Source organism: Oncorhynchus kisutch, unplaced genomic scaffold, assembly GCF_002021735.2.
Source record: "Oncorhynchus kisutch isolate 150728-3 unplaced genomic scaffold, Okis_V2 scaffold988, whole genome shotgun sequence".
NCBI lineage: Eukaryota > Metazoa > Chordata > Actinopteri > Salmoniformes > Salmonidae > Oncorhynchus > Oncorhynchus kisutch.
The window spans coordinates 45,929-55,808 of NW_022262933.1; the positions used below are offsets into that span (position 1 = coordinate 45,929).

Here is a 9,880-nt window from a genome sequence, read left to right on the forward strand (position 1 = left end):
TGTAATTTCTGTGTTTCTTTGTTTTCATATTGAACAGGGGGATTTTAGTTGCTCTGCCAGTGACGATTTTAGCATGTACATCTTGGTGGGGCAAACTCAACAAATTGTTTTAGATACATTCCAGCAAAGCCACTACACTGGTGGAAAAAGTACTTCATTGTCATACTTGAGTAAAAGTCAAGATACCTTATTAGAAAATTACTCAAGTAAAAGTGAAAGTCACCAAGTAAAATACTACTTGATTAAAAGTCGAAAAGTATTTGAAATATACTTAAGTACTAAAATTAAATGGAATTGCTAAAAATGTACATAAGTATCAAAAGTAAAAGTAAAAATTCCTTATTTTAAGTAAACCAGATGGCACAATAAAAAAAAATGACGGATCACTAGGGGAATACCCTAACACTCTTTAGTGATTTGACCAGATCAGAGGCAGTAGGGATGACTGTAAGGTGCCTCACTAGGACGAGGTAGGTGCAAGAGTCAGGAGCAGGAGAGCACTGAAGTCCAAATAGTAAAATATTTATTTGGAAACACAGACATATTCCCGCACAAAATAACAGCAGGCAACGAGGTTAATAAACCCACATAAATTAACTCAATAGAACACAGGTGTCAGAAACAGACAGACACAAACGAAAAAGAAAAAATGGATTGGTGGAAGCTAGTAGGCCGGCATCGACGACCACCGAGCACCTACCGAACAGGAAGAGGAGCCACCTTCGGTGGAAGTCGTGACAATGACAAGGGATGTTCTCTGATAAGGGTGTGAATCGAACCATTTACTTTTGGGTGCAAGGGAAAATGTATGGAGTAAAACGTACATAGTTTTTTTTAGGAATGTAGTGAAGTAAAAGTACAAGTCGGCAAAAATATAAATAGTAAAGTAAAGTACAGATACCAAAAAAATGACTTAAGTAGTACTTTAAAGTATTTTTTACTTAAGTACTTTACACCACTGCATTAAACAATCCATTAATTGCAGTATAAGGGTGACAGACAGTGCCCACATACTGTTAGGGCCCACATAAAGCTATCCAGACAGCAGAGCTTTCCTTTCTGCACCATGGAGTGAATCTTTACCACCAATACACCTGACTATCAGCGGAGCCTGGCAACCTGGTCTCAGAGTAATTAGTATTATTCTGTACGGAAATCCGGGACCACTATTTAGTATGATATGTTACATTTCGAATGGGATGTATTCATTTGTGAATGTCCATTACCATTTTCATACGATATGTTACAAATTATAAATTGTATTATATGTTACGAACTTGCAAAACTTACAATATGTTACATATTCTGTTTAGGTGGCTAACGTTAGCTAGCTGGCTAATGTTAGTTAGGCTAGGTTAGGGATTAAGTTTAGGAGTTAGGTTAAAGGGTTAAGGTTAGGGGAAGTGTTAGCTAAAAGGTTTAAGGTTAGTTAACATATTAAGTAGTTGTGAAGTACCTAATAAATAATAAGTAGCTGAAGTTGCTAATTAGCTAAATTGCTAAAGCTAGCCGTGATGAGATTCAAACGCGTTATACGCCCACCCATCCACCCAGACTTAAGTAATCATGTGTCATACCAAACCTAACATATCATACTAATTTGAGTGTTCCAGACTTACGTTTATGAGACCAGGCTGAGCATTGTCTGGCAGCAATACAGTTAATTCGGCATAATTTACTGCATTTTATAAAAACAGCTGATATGGCAGACTTGCTTAAATAAATATGGTTTCTACGGATTCCTTGTGGATTTGTGTAACTCGATAATCACATTCTCCTTCAATAATAACATATGCCGACATGAGTTTAGACTTTTGAACCGTACACAAACATTATTACATTTATGTTCAGTTTGTTCTGATCATTAGCAAACGAGCTGCGACGAGGTAGGCCTATTCCTTTAGGACTTTCAAAATGGACACCGACAGAAATTCAGATGTTATTTCAGATAAATTCAGCAATGTGTTGAGGCCTAAATTTGACTCTTCATTAAATCACCACAGACACACATTGAGAGAGAAAGAGAGAGAGAGAGAGTTAGCCTGAAATTTGAAATATTTTATTAGGCATTTGTGGTCTAAAAAGGAAGGAAAATACAATCCCGAGGATTCACTTTTATGTGAAATATACCGACTCACAGACAGCGCATTGAGCAAACAAAACAACCCTCGCAAAATCAACTGGAATTACATGGAGAAAAACACCTGAGCTAATTATAATACACAAAGTAAGCAAAACAATTAAATGCATAATTCCAACATTACCTAAAATAATGAATATGCAATATATATGCAATATAACAATTGAGATGTACAAAATACAGTATAAGGGAAAAAGTTGTGGATAAGAGGGAAGCAAGCATTCTGATTATGACATTAATCAGCGAGTTTAAATTGAATCAGTTGATATGCCTAATTGTTTCAGCCCTTTTGAAATGGACAGAAACAGAATGGGCCGTTCTTACTGTATTCCCCCTATACACCAAGTCAGAATAGTAAGATAAATAACAGGGGCAAAGAAGCAAACAATAAAAGCTCTTACAATATTCAATAATGACAGTTCTCTAAAACTGGCTATTGGCTATAGGTGCACCACCGTCAGTTTACATAAGGAAGGTGGCGTGGCAGTCCCTCTTGTGGGCAAATTTTGTCATCATCAAACTTGGTCATCAAAGTCTGGCATTCTCTGGATGAAGTCATGCTGGATTGATGCATGACCAATGATTTCAACCTTTTCTAGCCCATAGTGTTGCATGTGAATGTTTATCCTTTTAAGCTTGATAATGAGACCCTTTCAGACAGATGTTTTCCATCCTTAAACCCAGACTTGGACCACACACCCTCTCCACTGAATAGCAGGCAGGGGAAGCAAAATAGTGGTTGCTTTGCGGCACTTGCAGTTAGCCATCGATTCCTTACAAACCACTCATTGTTGAATTTGTGATTTCTGACTTGTGTAATGTTTATGTCCAATGGTCGATGAGCACAGAGATGTTTTATTTATAATGTATCTTCATATGATAAGGTTTGAAAAGGATTTCCCAGTACATTGGCAATGTGATTCATAATGAGGACTGCTTGTCTAGCTAGCTAGCATGCTAGCTAAGATTTTGAAAGTATGATGTTGACATGATCAGTCGAAGCAAAGCTACTGTATAACTTGTTTTGACGTCATTTTTATCTGAACCAAACATAGACATCTATGACTGGTTCAGATTTAGGTTTGGACCGGACTAAAAACCAACTTCCGTGGACATAGAAATCAAGGCCGGTCCAGACATGACCAAAAAAAGATGGCCAAAAGGGGTCGGCATTTATCCGTGTTTACTGAGGTGTAGCCTACAGTGTCGCCTGAAACTGCGTTTTATGAATAGCCATCTATATGGTAGGCCTACCATTGCGAAACACCAAAAAAAGAACATCAGGTCCAACAGGACCAAAAAAAGACATCCAGAGGACATTGGCGTTGGCCCGTGCTCACTAGGGTGTAGACTACCATGTAGGCCATCAAAGGAAATGTATAAATAATGTGTTAGGCCCACTGTTTGTAAAACAGGCTGTTGTGTCGGGCGGCATCAGCGCTCCCCTTAAAAGCCCATATGCCACTGGCTGAGAGAAATTGTCATGGTTTTTGGGCAGAATTACGTGGGTTGTTGTTGAAGGTGGGTCTTGGTCAGTTTAGCTCAAAAAATTCCGCCCTCGCCATATGCCTCCATAGACGGACGCATAATCCTGCCTAATGAGCGGGCCGGCCCGCTTAGAGGGTAGGTACAGGGTAAGACTGCTCTAAAATAAAGCTGTACACAATCAAGACAAGCACACAACTCAGAGAGAAGTTTATTTCATGAAAAATAAAGCAGTAATTATTTGTAGCTCAAATAATTACATTCAGACGTTAAAACATTTTTGTGAGAAGAACCGTTTTCAGGATCCGCCCTTTTCTCACAAATACTGTTGTAGCTCTTAATCACACAGGCTAATGATTGGTCTCAATGGATGTAGAATAAATAGACCAATGCAATGTAGTTCAAACACACATTTTTTCAAAGGGGTTGGAAGCACTATATCACAGAAATGATCATGTGGGATTCAAGGCATTTTGAAAAGATGTACCCAACCTCTTTCTTCAATACAGAGTCAGCATCATAGCCAGTAAACCAGAGGGCACTGGATGAAGCAATGTCTAAATGTGTAGGGATTGACGGTGCCTTTAGGGGCAAGTGAACTGAGCAGTCACTCAAGTTAAGCCTGCTCTGAGGTAGCACCAGTGCTCTGAGGTAGCACCAGTGCTCTGAGGTAGCCCCACTGCTCTGAGGTAGCACCAGTGCTCTGAGGTAGCCCCACTGCTCTGAGGTAGCACCAGTGCTCTGAGGTAGCACCACTGCTCTGAGGTAGCCCCACCGCTCTGAGGTAGCACCACTGCTCTGAGGTAGCACCACTGCTCTGAGGTAGCACCAGTGCTCTGAGGTAGCACCACTGCTCTGAGGTAGCCCCACTGCTCTGAGGTAGCCCCACCGCTCTGAGGTAGCACCACTGCTCTGAGATAGCACTACTGCTCTGAGGTAGCACCACTGCTCTGAGGTAGCACCACTGCTCTGAGGTAGCACCACAGCTCATTTACATTTTCGGGGAAGTGATCCAATCTTCAGATAACTAAAAAAATACTCCTGACTTGCCCAATGTTCAAATGTTCATAGTTCAATGTTAGATGAGCAATCAACATCCCATAACTACGCAGCATAATAGGCATCCCATAACTAGTCATCAATCAATGTTCAAATAGTCCGGTCACAGACACGACATAAACACCTTACCTAAATGTACACTTTAAAACATTTCACTTGGGAAAAGTCCAGTGAGCTTTGATATGGCTGTAATTCAAATTGGGTAATTGTTCAGCTGACATGGAATACTCCATCAACCCAATGATTTCTGCTCAATGTAAAACAATTATGAACTTAAATATTGAAGTTTGCCTTTGCAACACAGATAGCTGAGTTGATCAAACAAGAGAGTATAATTTACTGAGACTGACAACTTTAGAAAACTCTGTTGGCTGAAAATACATGTCTCATTAACATATTTCCCAGTGTGCTACCACTGAAATAACAGCCAAGTCTTGTCAATGTTGATATTCCCTGTAGGGTTGTGATTCATTGTGGTTAAATAAAAAGCAACAGATTTGGTTTCCTCCCTGTTTTGGCAGCCTCCCTGAATCTCCATCCGACACTCTAAAATGTAGATGACTATTTTTATCAAATTCTCTTCTTACCAGTGATAAACAAATTATTCACCAGATTTGTCAGTTGTGTTCGATCTGATCAAATGCCACTTGTCAAAACAATAGGGTTTTTGGTGCATATGCAGTTGATAATGTGTTCAAATACAAGTCATCTGAGTACATGAGCTTTTCAGAGGATCACAAACTGTTTCTGCATATTGACGATTGATTAAAAATAATAATAATTGTACTATAAATGGAACTAACAGAAATCGTGAAAACGGGTTTGCCCTGTCTAGACTAGTGAGATTGTTGTATCTGTTTATCTGGTCTGTGGTTACTCAGAACAGGTTTCATAGAAGCCACAGTCTTGTCGTGCCTGGAGAAATAGTTATAACATTCCATTCCATTTCGACATAATACTGATACAAGAGATTGACAAAACAGCGTTGCGTTTCCCTTTAAGTTGCAGCAGTATCAGTTAGGTAGCAGGGCAGTAGCAGTTAGATAGCAGGGCAGTAGCAGTTAGGTAGCAGGGCAGCAGCAGTTAGGTAGCGGGGCAGTAGTAGTTAGGTAGCAGGGCAGTAGCAGTTAGGTAGCGGGGCAGTAGCAGTTAGGTAGCAGGGCAGTAGTAGTTAGGTAGCAGGGCAGTAGCAGTTAGATAGCAGGGCAGTAGCAGTTAGGTAGCAGGGCAGCAGCAGTTAGGTAGCGGGGCAGTAGTAGTTAGGTAGCAGGGCAGTAGCAGTTAGGTAGCGGGGCAGTAGCAGTTAGGTAGCAGGGCAGTAGTAGTTAGGTAGCAGGGCAGTAGCAGTTAGGTAGCAGGGCAGTAGCAGTTAGGTAGCGGGGCAGTAGCAGTTAGGTAGCGGGGCAGTAGCAGTTAGGTAGCAGGGCAGCAGCAGTTAGGTAGCAAGGCAGTAGCAGTTAGGTAGCAGGGCAGTAGCAGGGCAGCAGCAGTTAGGTAGCAGGGCAGCAGCAGTTAGGTAGCAGGACAGTAGCATGGCTGCAGCAGTTAGGTAGCGGGGCAGCAGCAGTTAGGTAGCGGGGTAGCAGCAGTTAGGTAGCGGGGCAGCAGCAGTTAGGTAGCGGGGCAGTAGCAGTTAGGTAGCAGGGCAGTAGCAGTTAGGTAGCAGGGCAGTAGCAGTTAGGTAGCAGGACAGTAGTAGTTAGGTAGCAGGACAGTAGCATGGCTGCAGCAGTTAGGTAGCGGGGCAGCAGCAGTTAGGTAGCGGGGCAGCAGCAGTTAGGTAGCGGGGCAGCAGCAGTTAGGTAGCGGGCAGTAGCAGTTAGGTAGCGGGGCAGCAGCAGTTAGGTAGCGGGGCAGCAGCAGTTAGGTAGCAGGGCAGCAGCAGTTAGGTAGCGGGGCAGCAGCAGTTAGGTAGCGGGGCAGCAGCAGTTAGGTAGCGGGGCAGTAGCAGTTAGGTAGCAGCGCTGCAGTAATTAGGTAGCGGGGCAGTAGCAGTTAGGTAGGGGGGCAGCAGCAGTTAGGTAGCGGGGCAGCAGTAATTAGGTAGCGGGGCAGCAGCAGTTAGGTAGTGGGGCAGCAGCAGTTAGGTAGCGGGGCAGTAGCAGTTAGGTAGCAGCGCTGCAGTAATTAGGTAGCGGGGCAGTAGCAGTTAGGTAGGGGGGCAGCAGCAGTTAGGTAGGGGCAGCAGCAGTTAGGTAGCGGGGCAGTAGCAGTTTGGTAACGGGGTCTTTCACTTATCCATAAATTGTCTGTATTTACCCTAACCATTAGAAAATAACAAGAAAAGCCTTTCTTGGTCCAGCCTCCCATCAACTCTTTGATATACGGGGCAGCAGGGTAGCCTAGTGGTTAGAGCGTTGGACTAGCAATTTGGTAGCGGGGCATCAATTTGGTAGCAGGGCAGCATGACATCTACTTAATGGCTGCAAAATCCCCGAGCTGATAAGGTACAAATCTGTCGTTCAGCCCTTGAACAAGGCAGTTAACCCACTGTTCCTAGGCCGTCATTGAAAATAAGAATTTGTTCTTCACTGACCTGCCTAGTAAAATTAAGGTAAAATGAAAAATAAAAAAATACAGGTGGAACAGGAAGCCATCATGGCTTTTAAAGCAATTTGCAGGGCTATTAAAGAGCAAAGCCCTGCAATGGGACGATTGAAGTCTGGTGTAAAATCGCAACTTATACTGTAGATCTACAGAGACATTATGAGAGCCACTGCAGCCATCTTATTGGTCCTCTGTCTCCTGGCCGTCAGTCACAGTAAATTACCATCATCTGAAACATGCTTGATCATCTTGGAATTGATCAAGATTTTATTGGTGCAATCTACCCATATGTCTTTGTCTCCATAGCATGGGACTGTCAGGAGGTAGTAAACATCAAGAATCTGATGCAGATCGATGCAGGACTGGGACAACTGGTTGCAACAGACACAAGTCAAAACCCCTACTATCTGGTAGGTGATGAATCGATCCGCCTGCCTGGTTCCCTGAAGCATATCACTGTAGGACCAGCAGGGATCTGGGGTATCAACAAGGCAGACTCAATCTACAAGTATGTGGCCGGTAACTGGGTGCAAGCTGCAGGTTAGTGGAGAGCATTACTCAATATTTATCCAGAGGACACCTGCTTCTTAGCTTTCCTGATATCATCAGGGCGTTGAAAAAATTATGAACGTTTTACAATTTTAACATGTAAGTCATTTGTCAGAATTCACAGATACTTGCTCCCGTTTGCTTGTCTGTCCATCTGTCTTTGTTGTCTTCAGGCCTTCTGAAGCAGGTGGATGCTGGAGGTGTTCAGTTTATTGTTGGACGATACTCCATACTGTCGGACTCGCACAAGGGAACAGACACCCCTTCCATAGACAAGAGTGCCAGGAAGTGTGAAGAACTACAGTTGTGGACCCTTTGGCTGCTGGGCAGTCAACAAAAATGATGTTATCTACTTAATGAGTGTCAGATCTGGGAAAGAGTGTGAGAGCTGGAGTAGAGTAGTAGAGGATGGAGAGTGTCAGTTATTTTAAATCTGTTTCATATTATAACTGTTGAAATTGTCCTAAAACCCTGATTGAATCTGTTTGTTTCCAGCTGAATCAAGACTGCCTAAACAACGGGTGGAGTCCCATTGACAGCAAGCTTTTTGTGATTGAGGTGGAAACTGATGGTAGTGGGGTCAACTTTTGGGGTGATGTTTAAACTAGGTAAGGTTGTGTTAGGTTCTGAACAAACAGAGTAAAAACTCACGAAAAGCTCAAACTAAGTTCATTCACCCACTGGTCCTCCCACTAGCCGGAATCAACTCCTTGCACATCTAGACAGCCAATACATCTCTGTTGCTAGTCAAGAACTTGTTTGGTTCCTCTCACTGGTGTAGTCATGGCCCCGCTTGACGCTAAAACCTTTGTGGTCTGTTCCTTCTCACTCCATCTGACCTGTGACCTGGGCCGAATTCCTCTCTCCTCCTTAATCCACGCCTGTCCTCCCTTATCTGTGACTGAAACCAGACATTTGCCCTGTGCTTCCCCCCTTAGGATCCATGAGATTCAACAATAACATGTTTGGACAGAAAGTAAACTTTCTTCATTCCCATGTCTCAGTCAACAACTTTCTAAACACCTACAGTACCAGTCAAAAGTTAGGACACATCTACTCATTCAAGGGTTTTTCTTTAGTTTAACTATTTTCTACATTGTAGAATAATAGTGAAGACATCAAAACTGTGAAATGACACATATGGAATCGTGTAGTTGCCAAAAAAGTGTTAAACACCATCCACATAGACAAACTGATATCTTTCCGATAGATAAAATCTAAACCAGGCCAGAACTTGTCCATGTAGACCAATTTGGGTTTCCAATCTTTCCAAAAGAGTGTGGTGATCGATGGTGTCAAAAGCAGCACTAAGTTCTAGGAGCACGAGGACAGATGCAGAGCCTTGGTCTGATGCCATGAAAAGGTAATTTACCACCTTCACGAGTGCAATCTCAGTGCTATGATGGGGTCTAAAACCAGACTGAAGTACTTCCTATACATTGTTTGTCTTCAGGAAGGCAGTAAGTTGCTGCGCAACAGCTTTAAATTTTTTTTTTTAAAGGAATGTGAGATTCGATATAGGCCGATAGTTTTTAATATTTTCTGGGTCAGACGTGGATAACAATATCCCTATACTCTCTACACTCGCCTGTTTTAGACTTAGCCAGCACCCTTTCCAGGTGAGCCTTTACGTCGGTTGCCCTACCCCCTGGTAAACAGTGTATGATCGCTGGATAATTATTTTTACGTTTAATACTGTGGGTAATGGAGTCGCCAATGACTAGGGTTTTCAATTTGTCAGAGCTAATGGTGGCATAGACGCTGTTTCATCCTTTTCTACACTTAAATGACCCTTGCCTAACGATTGCGTCTGAAGCTTTGCTTGCAGCACGGCTATCCTCAACATAAACCGATCGTTCTGTATATTATGAGTACAGCGACAGCAATTATAAGGCTTAATGTTAATGTTACTACTTTGCTTCGGCTGGTGGAGGTTCTGTAGAACCATGTCCAGATAAAGCGTCCGGGGTGAAAAAGTTGAGCGAGGGAAAAATAAAGATATAAAATGTTAGCAACACACCTGATACCAATAATGAATGTTTCACTAAGATCCTAAATCTGAGTGGGGTGTGTTGGATTGGGGAGCTACAGCGTCATGGA

The 9,880-nt window shown here is 42.6% G+C and overlaps 1 pseudogene; it reads left to right on the top strand.

Moving 5' to 3' along the window:
- The first annotated feature begins 7,325 nt into the window (after positions 1 to 7,325).
- Positions 7,326 to 8,834, top strand: LOC109887824 (fish-egg lectin-like; annotated as a pseudogene).
- Positions 8,835 to 9,880: the final 1,046 nt, after the last annotated feature.